The sequence below is a fragment of the Panthera onca genome, chromosome C2 (assembly GCF_046562875.1).
Source record: "Panthera onca isolate mPanOnc1 chromosome C2, mPanOnc1 haplotype 2, whole genome shotgun sequence".
Lineage (NCBI taxonomy): Eukaryota > Metazoa > Chordata > Mammalia > Carnivora > Felidae > Panthera > Panthera onca.
In genome coordinates this window covers 70,758,652-70,781,262 of record NC_138347.1, presented here as the reverse complement: position 1 = coordinate 70,781,262, position 22,611 = coordinate 70,758,652, and the positions used below count along the sequence as shown (strand labels likewise).

At 40.1% G+C, this 22,611-nt stretch overlaps 1 protein-coding gene across 2 annotated transcripts in view; it reads left to right on the top strand.

The window, feature by feature from the left end:
• Window positions 1-22,611, top strand: part of ZNF148 (zinc finger protein 148) — a 171,453-nt gene that overhangs the window by 19,002 nt on the left and 129,840 nt on the right. For both annotated transcript variants that reach the window (XM_078453076.2, XM_078453075.2), the window contains exon 3: window positions 17,202-17,332. The gene's annotated coding sequence lies outside the window, so the exon portion shown is untranslated. The remainder of the gene's footprint in view (window positions 1-17,201; window positions 17,333-22,611) is intronic.

Here is a 22,611-nt window from a genome sequence, read left to right as displayed (position 1 = left end):
TTTCGAGAATCACACTGATCCTAATTCAAATCCAAGCTACTCCACTAGAGTTGGAGAAATTCCTAACCTATTCAGAGTTGTAGAACACACAACTCATAAATATCTTAAGTAAAACTAGATGCGTTTGGGCGATGCTCATAGGGAACTTGGGCATAGGAAGGAGTCAATACATTTTTTTCTCTCGTATTTTACAAGCAATCCTTACTGCATTCACTTTTATTTATATTTTGCATTTATTTTCCTGTTCACCTGTGTGAGATAATGGAGCACTTGAATTGGCTTGTGCCCTCTCTACAGGAGAGGCTTGCTATTGGTGAGTGTGGGAACAGTGCAATAACTCAAAAAGTTTAATGTTAAATTTACATCAAGCTGATTCCTGAAATGAATTTAAGTGACCTTTTAAGAGAGGTTGGCTCGCCTCCTTCCTAGCCATGCTGAGGCTTACAGGAGGGGTAGTCAGTTTTTCATCTGACTATACCCAAAGCCAGCCCAGAAGCAGCTTTGTTTTTCTGTTTCTTACAGGAATTGTTACTGAAAGGTAGGTCACTGCCACCTAGCTCTGGTGCTTTATGCTTCTGAAGTGTCATGACTGATGCAGGGCTGGGGAAAATAAGTAGTTGTTTATATACCCTGTGCCTGGGGAAAATACAAAACAGAAACAAACATAGGTTTAAAAATCAAATAGGTTCTTTTCTTTCTCCCCAAGTAAGAGCTTGATTTCCTTAATAAAAATAAGCTAACTTCTCCAACACTGGCGGTGAAGGAAGGCTTCAAATATCACATGGGATATACTTGTGCCAAAAATTATTTATTGTTTACTTGAAATTCAAATTTAACAACGGATCTTACATTTTCTCTGGTAAACCATAACTAGGAGGGCAAGGAAAACTGGAGGGGGTGACAGGGTCTATGTGCGAAGGAGGCAGAGGAAAATACAGACACTGTGGGCAGGCCGATGTCCACTTGGTGACATAGGCAGGATCCCTGTGGACCGATGATTTTAGTATGTGGAGCAGCTCTCGCTGTTGCTGGGTTTGAAGGCAGGACTCTGCGCCATTGTGGGCTGGTGGGTTTGGGTTTTCTTTGCTTTCCTGCTTAGAGAGAGCGCCCGATGGAGGTCTCTATCACCCCACCATCCTCAGAGAGCAAGACTCCTCATTCACTCCTACCCAGATCTGTTTGTTCTTTGAAGCGCCTTCTGAGGAAAGGAACATTGAGGGAGAAAGAAGAGATATGCAGCAAAATGCCTAAAGTATAACCTAATCTGGGCCAAATGTAGCCCACAGGATCCTAAAAATGAGACACGTGGGCACCTAGCCTCTAATTACACAGTAAGAATGACGCAGATTGGCCACAGCTCGAGGTTGCCAGAGAGTATCCAAAACCAGACGTTTCTTTTCTTATGGGAAATGAGGAAGCAGTCACTTTGGAGATGGTGGGGTGGAGAGAAGGCAGTATTCTTGTCAGTATGAACATGCTGTTTTGTTTCTACCTACCTAATATAGTTGTTGTGAGGTTTAAAGGATCCAAAATGGTCTGTATGTGGTAAAATGAAATCAAAACAAAGGAACTCAACATCACTAGTTATTAGGAAAAATGCAAATTAAAACCACGATACCACCCACCACCTACTTTCTAGGATGACAGAGATTAAATTACAAAACAAAACAAAAATCTGACAACACCAGGCGCTAGCTAGGTTGTAGAGGGTGTAGGTCAACGATACTACATGGTACAGTCACTTTGGAAAGCAGTTTGGCGGTTTCTTACAAAGTTAAACATGCATTCACCATAGTACCCAGAAATCGTGCTCCTGGTGTTAAACTTGTTTATTCCAAGAGAAACAAAAGCATGTGTCCGCGCAAAGCCCTTTATGCTAATTTTTGTAACGGCTTTATTCATAATAGCCCAACAACTGGAAACAACCAAATTCTGTGAACTGGTAAATGAACAGACTGTCGTACATATCAACCACGGAATACTACTCAGCAATAAAAAGGAGCAAAGCTACTGATGCGTGCAAATCATAGTGAAATTGCAAAAGCATTATGAAAGTAAAGAAGCCAGACTCAAAGGCTACATGCTCTGCGATTCCATTTACATGACACTTTGAAAAGGCCAAAACAATGACAGGGACAGAAAGTAGATCAATGTGGTGGGGATTTTTCTACCAAAGGGTATGGGGGAATCTGGGGCATGATGAAACCGATACCCTGATTGTGTGTGGTTACACAGTTGTGCAGATTTGTCAAAACTCACTGAACTGTACATTTAAAAAGGATGATTTCACTCTATCTAAATTAACTCACTAAACCTGACTTTAAAAAAGCCCTAAGGTATTTTTATTAAGATATTATTATCACTTATGTTCATGTGAGCTAATATTTGAGTATTTAATATGTGCCAGCCACTATGCTATACATTTCGTATATATGTGTGTATATATACATATATATCTGTATATATATATATATATATATATATATATATATGGTTAGAGGGTTATTAGATGAAGAAACTAAGGCTCAAAGAGGTTAAGAAACTTGCTCAAGTCCATAGAGGTGCTAAGAGGAGCTCAAGAGCTGAAGTTTGAACCCAGGTACATCTAATTCCAGAACCATCACATCTTCCTGCCCTAGTCCAAGACGTCAGCACAATCAACTCTCATATGTCTAGTTAGGACTTCTCAGCCTTGGCACAACTGACATCTGGATGCGTTTTTGTTTTGGAGGGCTGTTCTGTGCATTGCGGGATGTTTAGCAGTATCCCTGGTCTCTACCCACTAGCTGCAATAGTACCCCCTCAGTTGTAACAGCCAAAAATATCTCCAGACATGGCCAAATGTACCCTGGCGGCAAAGTTTCCCCTACCCCATCCCAACTCCCCCTCGAAAACACTGAGATTTCAGTGAGACTGTCCCAAAGAGAGTCCTGTGTGGAGCCCCTGGGAATGTTGAAGATTCAGAGAAGATATCTGGCATGTTTTGGTAGCTGGGGCTTAGACTTAAGTGAAGAATTTGGGCAGTAGTAAATCCTCAAAAGATAATTAATTCTACCTAAATCTCATATGATGAAATACATATGGAGATGAACATAGGAACACCAAGATGAAACTGTGAAGTTTCATGACAAATATTTATGTCAAAATGCATGGTTTCCTTCCTATGCAGTCATTCTGGGATGGTTTATGCTTGGGCCAGAAGTGCCCCACTATCTAGGTTGGTGCTGAGGCTGCCTTTGAGAACCGCCTCTGCTTTGAAATCTCTACTTATGCCAAGTCTTCATCTTTTGGAAACAACTAGCAGTTACCAAAGATGGTGGATAAGGTGAGTAATCAACCTGGGTGATTATGTTTTTTCTCAAAAAGAAGATGTGACCACAGAAGAACTCTGTGGTCTATCACCATATATAAAAATTAACTCAAAATGGATCAACAACTCAAATGTAAGAGCTAAAACATATAGTTTTATAGCTAAAACTCTTCGAAAACATAGGTGTAAATTCTTGTGACCTTATATTAGGCAATGTTTTTAAAACTATCACACCAAAAGCACAAGCAATTCAAAAAAATAGATAATTTGGATTTCATCAAAATTAAAAGCTTTTGCGCTTCAAATAGCACTATCAAGAAAGTAAAAAGACAATCCACTGAATGGAAGATATTTGCAAGTCACATCTCTGATAAAGGATTAATATCCAGTATATATAAAGAACCCTTACCCTTCAACAATAAAAAGACAAATACTCCGATTTTAATTTTTTTTAATGTTAATTTATTATTTTGAGAGAGAGAGAGAGAGAGAGAGAGCACGAGCAGGGGAGGGGCAGAGAGAGGGAGACACAGAATCTGAAGCAGGCTCCAGGCTCTGAGCTGTCAGCACAGAGCCCTATGCGGAGCTCAAACCCACCAACTGTGAGATCATGACCTGAGTCAAAGACGCCTAACTGACTGAGCCACCCAGCCACCCCGCAAATACTCTGATTTTAAAATGGGCAAAGGAAACACACATTTCTTCAAAGAAGATATGCAAGTGGAAAATAAGCATGTGAAAAGATGCTCAACATTATTAGTTGTCAAGGACATGCAAATTAAAACCACAATGAGATACCACATCATCATACCCACTAGGATGGCTACACCAAATGTTGACAAAGATATGGAACAATTGGAGCCTTCATACATTGTTGATGGGAATGTAAAATAGTGCTGTTGCTGTAGAAAAGAATGACAATTCCTCAAAAAGTTAAACATAGAATTAACATATGACTCAGCAATTTTTTTCAAATTAAAAAAAATTTTTAATGTTTATTCATTTTTGAAAGACAGATGAAGCAAAGGGTGGGGGCAGAGAGAGAGGGAGACACAGAATCGGAAGCACGCTCCAGGCTCTGAGCTGTCATCACAGAATCTGATGTGGGGCTCGCGCGCATGAACCACAAGATCATGACATGAGCCAAAGTCATGACACTTAACCACCTGAACCACCCAAGCTCCCCATGACTCAGCAATTTGATTTTTAGATGTATAACCCAGAGAAATGAGAACACATGTCCACAACAAAAACTTGTACAGGAATGTTCAGAGCAACAATATCAATAGTAGCAAAAAGATGGGAACAACCCAAAAGTCTGCCAACTGATGAATGGATAAACAAATTGTGATACACTCATCCCATGGACTATTATTTAGCCATAAGAAGGAATAAAGTACTGTTACATGTTATAACATGGATGAGCCTTGAAAATATTATATGATTCCACTTGTATGAAATGTCCAGCTGGAATAGCCAAATTCATAGAGGCAGAGAGCAGATTAGTGGTCCCTGGGGATTGGAAGGAAGGGGTAGAGGGGAATGACTGCTAATGCGTATAGGGCTTCTGTATGGGGTGATGAAACATTCTGGGTTAGAAGTGGTGATGGTTGCACAACTTTGTGAATGCACCAAAAAACTGAATTATACACTTTAAAAGGGTGAATTTTGTGGTGAGTGAATTATATCTCAATTATTTATTTCCTCAATTGTTTAAAAAAATAACTCTGTAAGGTGACTATTATCTCTGTTTTACATAAAAGAAAACTCAGTTTCAGAGGCAACAAATTATTCTAAGTTGCTGAATAAAATGTGAAAATTTGCCTTCGCACCTCCAAGCTCTAGCAAACTAGAAGCAGTATTTGCTTCTCAGTCCTTTTTATGTAGTCGTGTGTGTGTGTGTGTGTGTGTGTGTGTGTGATATAAATGTAATATAAATCATGTTATACTTGTTGTTCTACACCTTGCTGGTTATTTTTATTTTATGTTTTACTTTAGTTATCAATCTATGCATATATGGACACTATATATACAGAGAGAGACAGAGACAAAGACAGAGAGACCGAGACAATGAGAGAAAGGAGTTCTTAGTATTCATAGAATGAACATGCCAGAATTTCTTTAATTACTTCCTCTCTTGGTGGATATTTCAGCCCATCTATTCTGTAAACAGTGTGTTTATTCCCCAGAGTTTCACCGTTTTAGCCCACTACTCTTCTCACTCCTACCCACTCTCCCTGGATTATCTCTCCTTCACTCTCATGTTACCCCCTATCCAATGAGATCTCCCCAGTACCTCCATTAGATAAGAGGGTGCCACCCTAGATTGTGTACTTTTGAGGTCCCTGCACATGCAAACATACACGGTGTAAGTTGACTGAGGACTACCTAGGCACCACTGTCATTCAGGATCCAGTACAGGTACAACGTGACCCATATCTTGAAACATCCCCTATACCAACTAGTGCTGTTCAGGTCCCTGGGGAAATACTTCTCCTCATCTCTTGCCCTGTGTTCCCCCCCCAAAAAGCAACTGCCTCCAAATTTATGTTTCTGACATTGGAGATGGATACTGCTTCTGAGTTCAGAGAGGATTTGAGCAGAGTAAGTATTTAGACAATTAACTTGTCAACTCCTTCTTAGACTGTGTAATAGATAATTGCATAACAAAGTGTTTCCCAGTAGTGCTGAACGTCATTTTCTTGCTTCTTTTCACATTCTAAATTGTAATTCTCTTGGTATTCACAATAGTTGCACAGAATGATGGAGGAACATTGTACTATATTAAACAATATTATTGTTAATCATACAAACTAGTTAATAGGATTATTTTAAATTTGTGTGTATGGTAAGGTCTAGGCACACATAAGTGAAGCTATGGAAATAACCAACCAGATGGCTTGTGGTAAATTGTTTGCAAAGAGAGCTGTCAATAATTCTTCCCATCCCTGTCCACTCATGCCATTTCTCCCATCAAGAACTAGAGACTGGGGTGCCAGGCTGGCTCAGTCAGTGGAGCATATGACTCTTGGTCTCAGGGTTATGAGTTCAAGCCCCATGTTGGGCATAGAGCCTAGTTAAAAAAAAAAAAAAAAGTAGGGTCCGTTTCTCTCCATTTGAATCTGAGATGACTTTATAACTTGCCTTGACCAGTAGATTGGGACAGAAGTGGCTGAGTCATTTCAGGGGCTGAGCCTTAGGCCTAGCAGCTTTCTGCTTTCCTGCTGGGATCCAGCCATAATGCAAGGAAGCCACATTCATTCAGACTACTGAATGATGAGAAAACCATGTAGAGAGAGAGAGAGAGATCCTGACCTCCTAGCTATTCCCTCAAAGGCCCCAGACATGTGAATGAGGTCATCTTAGACCTCCTAGCTCCCACTGAGCCACCCCATGACTACAGTCTCATGAATGAGCCCAAGGGAGACCAGTGGAACTGGCAGCCAACACATAGAATAAGAAATTAATAGATCATTATTTTTAACCATTAAGTTTTGAGGTACTTTGTCATGCAGCAAAAGATAACTAAAATCTGAACATCGCTAGAGTTGAGAATAATTCTATCTTAATAACAATATTCAATAAGATTTAAATTGTCAGAAAATTAAAGCTTTCAAATTTAAATAGTTTTGATTTAAATGGTTGATACTAATTATAATTTGTATTTTGCTTTTTAATTTTAACAGTTTTAAATAGTTTAGAAGAAAATAACTTTGAAAAACTTACATGAAAGATAATTTTTAAATCCTTACATTTCTTTGATTTATATTTTTCATGACAATTTATTTAAAATTTTGTGTACTTTTAGTAGTTACATTTATTTTGTTAGCACTTTGAATCACTGTTATCCACTGAATACAAATTATGTGAAAATCTTCATTATAACATTACTGAAAATTTTGCTGAAATGAAGGCATGAAAAAATAAATTTCATGGAGTAAATAAACAGCAATTCATGAATTATGTGTATATTTTATGACTCATCCAACTGCCAACCCATCAAGAGAACTCCCAAGGTGTCTTTGTCATTTTGCCAATGTTCAGTCATATAAAAGCCATTGCTTTATGCATGATTTAAAATTTTTCATCATTATGTAGGTATGTGTATCAAGGTAAATGGAGACAGTATTTTTACAGTAAGTTAGTTTGATTTATAACTCTTTAATATTTAGGTCTATGTTGTATGGTAACTTGTACTCTTGTCTCAGGCCCTGCAAATGTTAGGGACAGACTTGTCTCTGTCATGGCCTGTCCTTCAACCACCTGACACATATTTATCTACTAGATAGTCCCACCTGTTTGCCTAAAAGAACTTCAGAATCATCTTGTCCAAAACTAAATTCACCATCTTTCTCTACCATACCTCCTTCTTCTTCTGGCGATTTCTCTGTCAGTCACCCAAGCTAGAATCCCAGACGACATCCTGGGTTTCTGCACCCTGTTACTCTTCCTCAACTTTCTAAATAATTCTGTCATCTGCCCCAGTTTGGACCTTGAGAGGCAGTATCACTCTGGACAGTGCTTGCTGCTCAGACTTCAGAGTTATCTGGAAGGTGAGTGTGTTCAAACACAAGTTACTGAGGCTCTGCCCTCAGAGTTTCAGATTCACTAGGTCTGGGGTAGGACCCGCTCATTTGCATTTCTAATAAGTTCCTGTCAGCTGTTACTGCTGGTCTGGGGCTGCACTTTGAGACCCATTGGCCTACAGGTTGATCTAAAATTTTACTCTTCTTATGTATCGTGTGACCTTAGGTGAGTTCCTTATTTTCTCCAAGACTGTTTCTTGGTCTATATAATGGTGATAAAGGTCTTACCTTTGAGAGCTGAATTAAATGAGATAATATAGGTAAAGCACTCAATACAATAAGACTGTGCAAGTAAGGGCTTAATAAAAGAAGGTGTATGTAGAGAAGAAGAGAAGGTGGTTATTCAGTCCTTACCATCTTCTCTTGGACTTACTACTGGCCTTCTCCATCCCTTATCGAACCATCTGCATGATTTGTCTCTGACCACAATCCTTTCCTTTCTACTCATGCCTGCCCCAAAACATTTAAATATGTTCAAATCTTCAATTTGTAAAAAGCCTGTCATCCGGCTTTGACTCCATTCCTTCCTTCAGCCACCCTATCTCTATCCTTTTCTTCATATCTAAGCATCTTGAAAGAATTGTTTAGGATTGCTCTCTCTACTTCTTCCATTCAAACTCACTTCTCAGTGTAGTATGGTCTGGACTTTGCTTCCACAGTCCCCTAAACCAGTTCTTTCTGAAAAAACAAATGGGCCCTCCTTATTGCCAAATCTTCTGGATACTTGATACTCTTCGACACCTAACACTGCAGACACTTCTTCTATGGGAGGCAGTTTCAAAAATGGATCCTAGTGATCTCCACCTCCTGGTATTCACTCCCTTTTATAATCCTCTCCCCTGGTGTGTAGACTGAGCCTGGAAACTTTGTTCTAATGAAGAGGGTCAGACAAAAGTGAGATGGGATGATGATGTGGCACTTTTAAGGTTAAGTTATGAAAGACTTGCTTGCACTTTTCCTCTGAATCTTCTTGTTCATTTGCTCTGTTGAAGCAAACTCCCAGGTTGTAAGGTACCTGAGGAGGATCTGTGGCCTTCATCCTAACAGCTCTCGGAAAACTGAATCCTGCCAACAATTGGAACAGTTTGCTAACAGTTTGGAAGAGGATCACTTTCCAATCAGGCCTTCAGATGAGCCCACAGCCTTGGCTAACACCTTATTACAGACTTGTAAGATATCCTAAAACTCTTTGTGACCCACAGGAAGAGTGAGATGTTAAACAGGAATTGTTTTCAGCCACTAAATTTTGGGGTAATTGTTCCACAGCTATACATAACTTATTTATCTTCCTTCTTAAAACTACTTTCCCATGGACTTTCACAACCCCTGGTTTTCCTCCCTGTTTCCTCTTTATCTCTGCTCCCTGGGTTCTTCTGACTATGCTCTCTTACCTCCTACTGTTTCTCAAGGTTCTTCTCTTCTTCTCTACATACATTTTCTTGCCCGTGACACCCATTCATATGCCATCTATAATCAAGTGATCCTCAAATTTATAATCCAGTGACCCTCTTTTAAGCAGCAGGCCCATAAATGCAACTGTGTAAAGGTCATTCTCACCTAGGTGTTGTTCTCAAAGACACTCAGACTCAGCATGTCCCAAACAGAACTCGTTGTTTCCCACCAAAGCCCTCAACTTCCTATGTTTCCTGCCTCAGTGAGCCACCTGATGGTTGGTCAAACCAGATGGTTCCAGTTGGTCAAACCAGAAAACTAAGAGTCATCTTTCATTTCTTTATTTAACAAATATTTAAAGAAACTTTTTTTAACTGTTTATTTATTTTTGAGAAATAGAGCACAAGTGGGGGAGGGGCAGAGAGAGATCAGGAGACACAGAATCCAAAGCCAGCTCCAGGCTCTGAGCTGTCAGCACAGAGCCCAATGCGGGGCTCAAACCCACAAACCGTGAGATCATGACCTGAGCCAACGTCGGCCGCTTAACCGACTGAGCCACCCAGGCGCCCCTATTTAACAAGTATTTATGGGGCACCTACAGTGTGCCAAGCAGTGTTATAGGCTCTAGGAGAGTTTACAATCTTGTGGGGAGACAGACAATGAAGATAATAAATAAAGTATGTACCATGTTAGAGTGAGATATATATCACAATAAATGCTATTGGGGGAAACTGAGCAGGCAGAGCAATGAATTTCATGGAGAGTGAATTCGTGGTATTAGATGGGGTGGTCAGAGTAGGTCTCACAAAGAAGGAGACACCTGCAGGTATGAGGACTGTGCTATGTGAGTACTGGGGAAAAGAGCATTTCAGGAAGAGAGGACAGCTAGTTCAAAGGCTTTGGCTGGGAATTTAACTGGGGCTTTGAGGAACAGCAAGGTGGCCAGTGTGGCTGGAACAGAGAGAACGAGGGGGAGATGATTAGAAACGAGGTCAGTGAGATACCCAGCCCAGATCATGTACAGCCTTATTGCCATTGTAAAGATGTGGGGTTTTTCTCTGAGTACCATAGGGAGCCGTGGGAGGGTTTGAGTGCAGAAATCCCATGGTCAGTCTGGTTGCTATGTTTAGAATAGGCTATTGAGAAATTGTTCCTTTTCTTTTTATCTCTCAGCCCTTAAATCTATTTTGCACACTAAGCCCTGCGTATTTTATCTCTTAAATATAACTTGAACCCATCTGTTTCTCTTAATTTCTATTGTTACTCCTTAAGTTGAGCCAACCACATCTCTTGTTCGTTCATTCAAAGAATACTTTTTGAGCAGCTACTATGTTCCAGGCACTGTTCCTATTGTTGGGACACAGCAGTGAGAGACAGCCTGTATGGAGCTTACATTTCTCCCCTTGGATGTATTGCCTTTAAAAGTTTACCACCTCTTAAAGCGTCTTATGTACGTACTTGGTTACTCCCTTGTTGTGTCCTTTCCTCAGCAACATGTCAACCTTGTGAGATCAAGGACATTGTCTGTCGTGTTCACCAACTGTATTCTCAGTGCCTAGGACTGCACCTTGCATACAATACGTGTTTGGTACATACTAGTTGAATGACACTTTGTCGGTCTATGTGCATTGTGTTATATGCGATGCCGTCTGGTATTCTTTATTCTATCCCATTATGTTTCACTGAAAAATCCCTGCCCCTTACAACTTTATATATATATATATATATATATATATATATATATATAGTCAAATTGGTTTCCATACAACACCCAGTGCTCATCCCAACAGGTGCCTTCCTCAATGCCCATCACCCACTTTCCCCTCTCCCCCATGCCCCATCAAACCTCAGTTTGTTCTCAGTATTTAAGAGTCTCTTATGGTTTGCCTCCTTCCCTCTCTGTAACTTTCCACTCCCCCTTCCCCTCCCCCCTGGTCTTCTGTTAAGTTTCTCAGGATCCACATATGAGTGAAAACATATGGTATCTGTCTTTCTCTGCCTGGCTTATTTCACTTAGCATAATGTTCTCCAGTTTTATCCACATTGCTACAAATGGCCAGATTTCATTCTTTCTCATTGCTAAGTAGTATTCCATTGTATATATAAACCACATCTTCTTTATGCATTCATCAGTTGATGGACAACTTTAAACTTGGTTTCAGAATCTGGACTTTAACTGGAAGTTCTACAAACGCTACTCTTGCATTCTCCACAACCAGTCTTCTTTCCAACTTGGAAGTCTTGTCAGGTTACTTCCCTGCATGAAATCTTTCCATGGAACTCTGTTGGTCTTAGACTGTTTTCCCCAAACACCAGTCGTTTATGGTTGCTAGTGTACCAGCTATCATAAAATAATGCATTTAATATTTTTGTTTACAAATTGAATCACTTTTTCTCACTCAGCCTCATCTCAAGTGGTAAACTAAGAGAAGTAATATATCGGTTGAATGGGTTATATATTTTTCTAATGTGTATTAAATCCATTAACTGCCCAAATAAAAAATGCTGGTTTGTGTACCATCTAAACTTCTGTTGCTTACCACCCAGCCACACTCTGGGGAAACCTGCTCTCAGGACAAAGGGCAGATGCCTTGGCTTGGCCTTCGAGGCACTTTGGAGCCTACTGGTGCTTTCCACTAGTGCAGTCTCTCTTTCTCTCTACCACTTCCTGCACTCATTCATTCTGAATAACTGGCCGGTCCCTGAATGCACTGAGTTCTCTCTGGCTCTAGGACTTTGTACTGCCATCTGCTTCCTCTTTTCTGAGCTCCACCAGCACCCCCACCTCACCCCCTTTCAGGTCTAGCATAAATGTCACCTTGGGGAAGCTGGTGGGTCTGGGATCCCCTGCTTACCCCGTCTCAGAATGCATCCCCTGAAGCAAAGTGGCTTCTTCATATCTTGTACTCCAACTGAAGACTGCAAGTCCTTTTGGGGAGGAAGAGTATCTTATTTACTGTAGTATTTCTGGTTTTAAGTATAGTACCAGACATTCAGTAGCAATTTGGTTAATGAATAAAAAAAAAGTACGGATTTCTCAAGGAAACGAATGCCACTAACACTCAGCACATTGTCTGACACATACTAGTCACTCAGAAAACATCTTTCAGGGGCTGAAAACAGTGAGGACTGCTCCTTGACCTAGGGACATTACCTTTTGTTTCATTATTTGAGAGGTAGTCCCAAATTCTAATGTCTTTGCTCCACATGACATGATTCTCTTCTCTCTGCCCAGGAAGAGGTCAGAAATGAGGTAAAATGTCTATCTGTGGCCTAAGAGGTTTTTGGTCCCTTGGTAAACTAGTGTATACTGACAGAGGGTGGGGTGTGTGGGGGTACATATCTGTATGAAGTGTGAAGTAGCTATAATGTAAATAGTAAACATTTGAATTAATATTAAAAAAATTTTAATGTTTATTTTTGACAGAGACAGAGACAGAGCATGAGTGGGGGAGGGGCAGAAAGAGAGGGAGACACAGAATCTGAAGCAGGCTCCAGGCTCTGAGCTGTCAGCACAGAGCCTGACGCGGGGCTCAAACTCATGGGCTGTGAGATCATGACCTGAGCTGAAGTTGGACGCTTAACTGAGTGAGCCACCGAGGTGCCTCAACATTTGAATTAATATTAAAATCCATACTCCATGCATGTTTTCAGTACATTTAATGTTATTTTATTACATATAGTTTCCCCCCACTATCTGAAAGTAGAACATTCCTTTGAAAACTGATGTAAGCTGAAATGGCATACAGCAAAGAAACAATTACCGTGAATGCATATGAAAAAATGTTTGAGCATTTCCAGACCCCTAACATGACTTCTCTTAGGCTTTTCTGAAACCTTAGGACACAGCTTGCTAATGAATATGCAGGATAAATCAAGATAAAGCACAGAGAGATGCTCACAGATGACACAGTTTGGAACTGTGACAGCTAGATACTGAGAGGCTGAGTGTGGTTCCCGGAGAAGGAGCTTGGTGGGGGGGTCACCCTCACTGCTCCCGGTGCATGCTGCCTCTATGACATCTTCCTGCAGAACAAATGCTGAACATTTTGGTAAAAAATCCTTTTTTTTTTTTTTTTTTGGTAAAAATGAAAATCCTCTTGGGATTTCTTTCCATCACTGAAAACAGGTACTAATGTAGGCCTTTCATAAAAGTGAAGAGGTATAACATGAACTTTGAAAAAGCACAGGTTACCTGTATCCAGAGTTTGATGCCATTATCCCTATTTTCTGAGATTCTACAACCTATGCAATGTTTAAGACTGATAGTTAAACATTAAAAAAAAAAAAAAAGGTGCCTGGGTGGGTGGCTCAGTTGGTTAAGTGTCCAACTCTTGATTTCAGCTCAGGTCAGGCTGGATCGAGTGGTTTGTGAGATTGAGCCCTTGCTTTGGGCTCTGTGCTGACAATGCAGAGTGTGCTTGGGATTCTCTCTCTCTTTCTCTCTCTCTCCCTTTTTCTCTCTCTCTCTCTCTGACCCTCCCCCACTTGCCACACACAGGCGCTTTCTCACTCTCTCAAAATAAACATTTAAATAAAAGACTGATAGTAACAATGTTTCTTACAACAATGTGTGCCATAGGTAATAAAGGTTTTACAGCAACTCAATTCTGCTCAAAGATTTTTATTTCTCTTTTCTGTAATGACTCCACTATCTGGCATCTTGGGGACTATGGTATTTGGTATAAATGGAACTTCCAAATAACTGATGTTTAGTCTTGTAAAACAACCAAAACATTAAAAAACAAAAAAGATGGGAACTTTCCCAATATGCTGCACACTCCTCTGGCTTTTGAAACAAAATGCCCCAAATATTAACAGAGCCATGCTGACCAGGAGCTCTCCCTTTGGACTCCAGGTATTTGGACACCATATCTGTCCATGCTAGAGGTCTAAGGAGCACACATAGGGACTCAGATGATAGGGCACCTGGGGCTAAAGAGGTGATAACTTTAGCTCTGATGCTGAAACATTTTCTTACAAACAAAAGTAAACCCCAATCGACTGATTTGAGCCATTCCCTTTCCCCTTTTTTCATAAGGGAAACATAAACCTTACATAGCTAAATAATTTCCTTCAGCAAAGTGTAAAATGGTTGACTTTATAAAATGTCAATTAGCGAATGAAACGATAAAAGTCTCTTCCCACCAGAAGATGATCTACTTTATCACCGATGCTGTCGTTTTTCTGTTCACCATCATTGCTATAGAGCACTCTCACCTCATTTTCAACTTGCATTTGTTCTTCATCTTTACTTGTTCACATTTTGTTCATGCAGTATGGAGAATTATTCTGCAGCCATTTCAAGGCGTGTATGTGTGTGTGTGCACGTGTGTATGTGAGTTGGAAAGGATTTGCTTCAAAGCTTACATTTTTTTATCAGGAAATAAACGCTTCTTAAAATGTGGAAGTCCTGCATAATGTTTGATATTCGTACAGAATTTCACATGTACATTTTAAGATGTATGAACAGAATGGAAACCATTGTTTTGGTATCAGACTGATATGCTAGTCCATAGGCTTCCTCGGTGAGGGAGTCCAGAGCACCCTCTGTATACCTCTGTGTTATCACAGCATGTTATACTGAAATTATATCATTTATCTGTCTCCTCCATTAGTCTAAGAGCTTCTCATGAGCTTAGACCATGTCCTAGCCTTCTCTGAACCCCGGTGCTTGTGTTCTTATGTAGCAGCATAATCTTCAGGAAAGTGTAAAATGGCGACCTTTATGAACAATCAATTGGCAAATGAGAAGGTAACACAGCCTCCATCCCAGTACTTCATTCTTGTGTTCTTGTGCGTCTTGACTTTTCACTCATGTTTTCCTGTGATGTCGTCCAAACCATAGTTACCTCAGAGCTGATGAACTTTAGTGCAACCTGTACCTTTTTTACCTCCTGTTGAGTCCTGTGAGTTTGTAATAAATGTTTATAGTGAACGTTGGCAGGTAGGAAAATGGTCATTTTTCGGGGAATGAACTCTTTCTTTGTGTTGATCTCCACGATTGTTTGGCAACCGGGTAGGTTTTTTGATTTTTGTTTTTTTGGTTTTTTTAGATTTAATGTACATTTATTCTTAACACATGGAACATACAAAGATTTTATACTGAATAAATGATATTCATTAAGCCAAAAAAAAAATGGAAGAAGGAATTTACATCAAGTTTTAGCTACATTGTTTGAAATACAAATATGCAGTTTTTGTTTTTTGTTTTGAGACAGGGAGAGAGCACACTTGAGGAGAGGGGCAGGAGGAGAGAGGGAGAGAATCTCAAGCAGGCTCCACACGCAGTGTGAAGCCCAACATGGGGCTTGATCCCATGACCCTGGGATAATGACCTGAGCGGAAATCAAGAGTCAGACACTTAACTGACTGAGCTACCCAGGCATGCCTAAATATGCAGATTTGATCACTGAAAAAAATCTCAGTGTGTTTCTTCATCAGGAACTTCAACTGAACCTAGGGCTTTTTTATACCTTGATTAGAAAGAAAACAAAACAAAACAAAAACCCAGAAAAAAAATTCTAAGTTGATTGGCTGCTGAGACAGCAAGGACTTTTTACAGAGCCCTGTACAGCATTGCCCCAGGAAGGGTGATGTCAAGCAAGAGATTAAATAGCTGTGTCTTGCTTTGTGCAGGTCACCCACCAACTTGTTAACTGATCATACTATCAAGGGGTAGCTGAGAAAGGGACCAAACTGTGGGGGTCCAAGGTTATGTGCAACATACAACATCATATACATACACACATGGCAATGCAGCCACTGCAGCTAAAGGTTAAAACCAGTTCTAAGAGGTGATCTCAGGGTTATTCATATAATCAGGGAGGAGAGAAAGAGGTCAGGGTGTTGTAGGTTCACACATGACACTTAGGGGGGAGAGCCTTTTTTTTTTTTCTCCTCAAAGTTTAACTAAAAATAGTTTTAAAAACTGCAGCTTGAGGTGCCTGGGTGGCTCAGTTGATTGAACATCTGACTCTTGATTTTGGCTCAGGTCATGATCTCACGGTTCCTGGGTTCAAGCCCTGCATCGGGCTCTGTGTGGACAGTGCGTAGCCTGCTTGGGATTCTCTCGGTCTTCCTCTCTCTCTCTGCCCTTCTCCCACTCTCTCTCTCTCTCTCTCAACATAAATAAATAAACTTAAAAAAAAAAAACCCTATTGCTTGCTGCTAACCCAGAGTTTTCTCTTATTTCCATGTGAGACATTATAAACACAGTATGTTTATAGAATCAGGTATACAGTACATGAAAGGATCTGCACTCTACTGCACAGGCTCTCCAGTGAACAGTGTCTAGCAACAGCGTAGTTTTAATATTTCCTGGGAAGTCCACAATTCTGACATGTTTTTAAATTATAAGAAAATGGTAAAAACAGGAAAGAAAAATTCATCTGGGCATTATATTGCGGTATCTGCAGTGTGAATGAAATGCAAATGTATGAAATCTTTGAAAACTCTAGAATAATAAAAATTTCCAATTGCCATTCTTTCTTTTTTTATGGAAACCCACAGCTTTAATATATATAAGAGTAATTAACTTGTCTTCATTCTGCTTAAACTTTGAGAGAGAAGAGGTAGAAACTTGATTTACTGGTATTTACTGAGTAGAAAATAGCAAGCATCTTCACAATAGACCAATTTCATCAGCCTTGTAAATAAAATGATTCAGGCAAAGATTATGCTCCGAAATAAATTCTTCGAATAATGTTACAAATTTTCCCTGTAGTTTAATTGCCTAGTTTGTTCCTAGCTCCATCTAGCTATCATATAACTTTTTATTCCCCATGCTAAATATCCTGTAAAATACTTTTCCACTTAAATCATTTTTTTGGTACTTGTGTGGTTTCTCTTTTCCCTTGCCTCAATCTACTTGCAGGAACTGACTTTTTTCCCCTATTAAATTCTATTTTTAGGAAATTCGGTTCAACACCATCCTTAAGTCCTTTTTAACAGTGACAATAACCATAACAAGAACAAGAACACGGATCTTCCTCAGTTTATGATGGGATTAATCCTGACGAACCCTTCGTGAGCTGAAAATATTGTAAGTTGAAAATGCATTTAATACCCTTAACCTAGTGAACATGATAGCTTAGCCTACCTTAGACAGTCTCAGAACACTTCCATTAATCTATGGAAGTTGGGCAAAGCCATGTAACACAACAGCCTCTTTTATAATAAAATGTTGACTATCGCATGTAATTTGTTGAATATGGTAGTGAAAGTGAGAAACAGAATGGTCGTGTGGGTGCAGAATGATGTGAGTGTACCTGTTGTTTACTCTCCTGGTCTTGTGGTTGACTGGGAGCTGCTGCCCAGCATCACAAGACAGCATCACACTGCACATCGCTAGCCTGGGGAAAGGATCAAAATGCACAATTCAAAGTATGGTTTCTACTGAATACATATTGCTTTCACACCATCATAAAATCAAAGAATCATAAGCCGAACCATTGGAAGTCAGGAACATCTGTATGTGCAACATACAGAACATCTAACTATGTGCCAGAAATTGTTCTAAATACATGTATTAATATTTGCTATTCTTAACAACCCTAAGAGGAAGTTACTATTATTAGTCTCATTTTCTAGGTGGGGAACTTGACAGCACAGAGACGTAAAGTAACTAAGGTTGCAAAGCTAGTAAATGGTAGCGAGGCAGGATTCAAACCCAGGAGGATTTAGTTGTGGCTGTGGACTTAATCTTTAGGTTCTAATAGGATATTATCCTCATAATGTTGTTTTATTTTACTTTCTTTTCATTTAATTTTTATTTTTTCCTTTCTCACTGATATGATTCCTGTACAAGGCCTTATTTTCATCAATTCTTGTGTTCTTGTGCATCTTGACTTTTCTCTCATGTCTTCCCACGAATCCCTCCACACTATAGTTATCTCACAGCTGATGAAAGTTAGTGCAACTCAGTACTCGGATGCTCTAGGGAGGTGGAGGGCTGCTTGTCTTCCTCAACTCAAGAATTTATTATCTAGGGGCACCTGGATGGCTCAGTTGGTTAAATGTCTGACTCTTGATTTCAGCTCAGGTCATGATCTCATGGTTCATGATTTCGAACCCCACATCGGGCTCTGTGCTGACAGAGCAGAGCCTGCTTGGGATCCTCTCTCTCTGCCCCTTCCCTGCTCGTGGTCTCTTTCTCAAAAATGAACTTAAAAAAACCCCCAGAATTTATTATCTACACTCTACATCCTAAGTAGGAGAGAGTTAGGGCATTCATTAATTTTTTAGAAAACAGATTTACTGGGGACACCTGGGTGGCTCAGTCGGTTAAGTGTCTGGACTTTGGCTAAGGTCATGATCTCATGGTCCAGCTCCATGCTGACAGCTCAGAGACTGGAGCTGCTTTGGATTCTGTGTCTTCCTTTCTCTCTGCCCCTCCCTAGCTCATGTTCTGCGTCTCTTGCAAAAATAAATATTAAAAAATTTCAAAAATGTAGGGGCGCCTGGGTGGCTCAGTCAGTTAAGCGTCCGACTTCGGCTCAGGTCATGATCTCACGGTCCGTGAGTTCAAGCCCCGCATCGGGCTCTGTGCTGACAGCTCAGAGCCTGGAGCCTGCTTCAGATTCTGTGTCTCCCTCTCTCTCTGACCCTCCCCCGTTCATGCTCTGTCTCTCTCTGTCTCAAAAATAGACATTAAAAAAAAATTTCAAAAATGTATAAAAAGCAGCTTTATTGAAGTACAGTTAATATACAAAGAACTGCACATATTTAATGTGTACAATTTGCTGAGTTTGGACATATGCAAACCCTGTTGCTATCACCACAATCAAGACTGTAGACATATTCAACACCTCTCAGAGTTTCCTTGTATGGCTATCTGTCTGTCTGTCTTTTTTTTGTGGTAAGAACACTTAAAATGAGATTTTTTTTTAAGATTCATTTATTTATTTTTGTGAGAGAGAGAGAGAGAGAGAGAGAGCATGAGCTGGAGAGGAGCAGAGAGAGAGGGAGTGAGAGAGAATCTTAAGCAGGCTCTGTGCTCTTAGCATAGAGCCTGATATGGGGCTCGAACCCATGAACTGTGAGATCATGACCTGAGCCAAAGTAGGACACTTAACCAACTGAGCCATCCAGGTGCCCATGAGATTTAAGAAAACAAATTTTGAAGTGCACAATACCTTATTGTTAATTGCAGGTACAATGTTGTACTGCAGATCTCTAGAACTTATCTTACATAACTGAAACTTTATTATATCCATTGAATAACAACTCTCTATTTCCCTTGCCCTCCAGCCCTTGTCAACCACTATTCTCTGCTTCAATGAGATTGACTATTTTAGATACCTGATATAGGTGAAATCATACAGTATTTGTCTTTCTGTGATTGACTGATTTCATTTACTACAATGTCTTCTCAGTTCATTCATGTTGTCACAAATGGTAGGATTTCCTTTCTTTTAAAGACTGAATAAATATTCTGTTGCATATATACAAATTTTCTTTACCTATTCATCTGTTAATGGGCACTTAATTTGTTTCCATATCTTGGTCATTAGTTTTAGAATATATCAATGATCTGGAAATGCCCTTCAGATCTGAGGGAGAAACTCAGGGGGAGGTGTCTCAGGCTGAGATGGCCCATGGGAACAGGAAAAGTCATGTTCTCCTGGGTCTTATAGGAATGACAAGATGTAGTGAGGGCAGGCTCCTGTGGACCAATCTCTGACAAGGCTATGAATTTAGAGCTTTGCAAAAAGAAGCCACATTTCTCCTTAAGGTAGAACCAGCCTTGACAAACAGCTTGTGCTGCAGGCAACCATATGGGTAGAGATAGTCCTTCCACATATTTCTGAGCCTGAGACATCCAGGAAACTTGGAGGATGGTTAGTACAGGAGGTTTTGAAGACTTGGTGAAGTCTTTGGGGACAAGAGATGGTACGTTCCTCTCCTACAGAAGCGAGAGGGACAAGACTGAAAACCCATTCCAGAACCAGAGGAAAGGAAAGAGGCACCGGGAGGCACTGAAAATCCTGCCAGTCGGAGCAGTGCTGCCAGCCCTCCATGAGTTAAGTGCATCTCAGATAAGATAGAATGATGGCTGTATGCCACATCTGACCCACAGACATGTTTTGTCTGACATGCTTTCCTGTTTTAAAGAAATGGAGTTAGTTGCCAACATTGATATTTGGGAGAGTTCACTGGATTCCTGATTTCTCTTCATTTCTTGATCTTCAGGAAATCATCAGCTGGAAATGAGTAGTGGCTGTGCCCTTCAGATTGGTTTGAGCTCTCTGGTTCTTCATAGCCCCTTTCACTGTCGATTGTCTTTGCACCTGCCCTTCTTCATCTATTCATGTTACCTGCTTGGCTTGTTGGGCATTTAAGTTTGCCACCTGTGAACTATATCCTGAGCAGCTTCGTCTTTAAAAAATTTTTTTTTTAAATCTTTATTTATTTTTGAGAGAGAGAGAGAGACAGAGTGCGAGTGGGTGAGGAACAGAGAGGGAGGGAGACACAGAATCTGAAGCAGGCTCCGGGCTGTCAGCACGGAGCCCGATGTGGGACTTGAACTCATGAACTGTGAGATCATGACCTGAGCCCAAGTCAGACATTTAACTGACTGAGCCACCCAGGCACCCCTTAAATTTTTTAATGTTTTTTTTGAGAGAGACAGAGACAGAGACAGAGAGAGACAGAGAGAGAGAGAAAGCACGCATGCGCAAGCGGGGGAGGGGCAGAGAGGGAGACAGAATCTGAAGCAGGCTCCAGGATCTGAAGTATCAGCACAGAGCCCAATGCCAGGCTCAAACTCACAAGCAGTGAGATCATGACCTGAGCAGAAGTCTGATGCTTGGCACTCCCTGAGTAGCTTAGTCTAATGTAGATCATCTCTTAAAAGAAATTTCTAGGCCCACTTAACAGATATTTCCTGGAGCTATCTCAAAAAGGGTGTCAAAAAGAGACATTAGCTATATAAACTTAATATTTCGAGAAACTTTATAATTTACCCATAAGAATTATGTTTCTCTTCAGTGATATGTGATGAAATCCTTCAATGAAAGGGGCCTGTGAGCTTGTTTAAAAGCGCACCAAGGAAAGTAGGAGTTACAGATATACCTTGCATCCTATTCAGGAGCCAGTTTTGGGGAGAGAGAACTACATACCTATTAAAACAGCTGAAATAATAAAGAGTGATAACACAAAGTACTGGTGAAGATGAGGAGAAACTAGATCTCTCATACATTGGTAACAGGAATGTAAAATGATATAGCTACTCTGGAAAATAGTTTGGCAGTTTCTTAAAAAATTAAATACACATTTACTACATGACCCATCACTCATACTCTCAGGCATTTATGTGATGAAAATGAAAACTTAAGTTCATGCAAAAAACCTGTACACAGATTTATTTGTAATAGCAAAAAATAGGAAACAACCCAACTGTACCTCATCTGGGGAATGAATGAACACAACCTGATACATACAACAGAGCAATAGTCAGCAACAAAAAGGAATGAACGTTTGATTCCTACAACAATCTGGCTGGTCCTCAAGGGCATTATGTTTAGGTAAAAACTTCAGTCTCAAAGGTTATATGCTGTTGGATTCCATTTATATAACATTCTTGAGATAACTATAGACATAAAAAGCAGATCAGTGGTTACTAGGGGACAGGGATGGAGTAGGGGGGTCAGAAGGGGAGGTGAATTTATGAATACAATAAGGTAGCATAAGGGAGTTCTGCGGTTATAGAACAGTTCTGTATCTTGGTTGTAGTGGCGGTTACACAAATCTATACATAGAACAAGACTACACACAAACACACACAAATGCAGATTTAAAGCAAACGGTAAAAACTAAGTTCTGTAAGTGTAGTTAAAGGTAATGTACCATTGTCAATTTCCTGGTTTTGATATCTTATTAGAACTCTATACGATGTCACCACTGGGAGAAGCTCGGTGAAGGCTAAATGGGACGCTTTCTACTAGTTTTGCAACTTCTTGTGAGTCTATAATTACTTCAAAACAAAAATTAGAAAAAAAGGAAAGTAAGCTGAATGCCTAGGGCTGGTGTTTGCGGAGGTGAGCAAGAGGAGTATGGAGAAGTAAATTGGGGCTGAGAAACATTTCTAGAAGTTTAACCTACAAAAGCCTTAAACTTGCTCCCCATCATCTCTCCTGCTGTCATTACCTCTTTAGTGCTCTTTAGTCTGCCCTTGTTAGACAGTTGTTTCTCTATTGTTCCTGTTATGGTGCTGAGCAGAGAACTATGCTGAAAGGCACACCGATCAATCAATCAATCTCAACCCATTGAGTGGAATCACCAGTCCTTCAATTCTTTTCAGTTATTAGTTTTTCTACTACC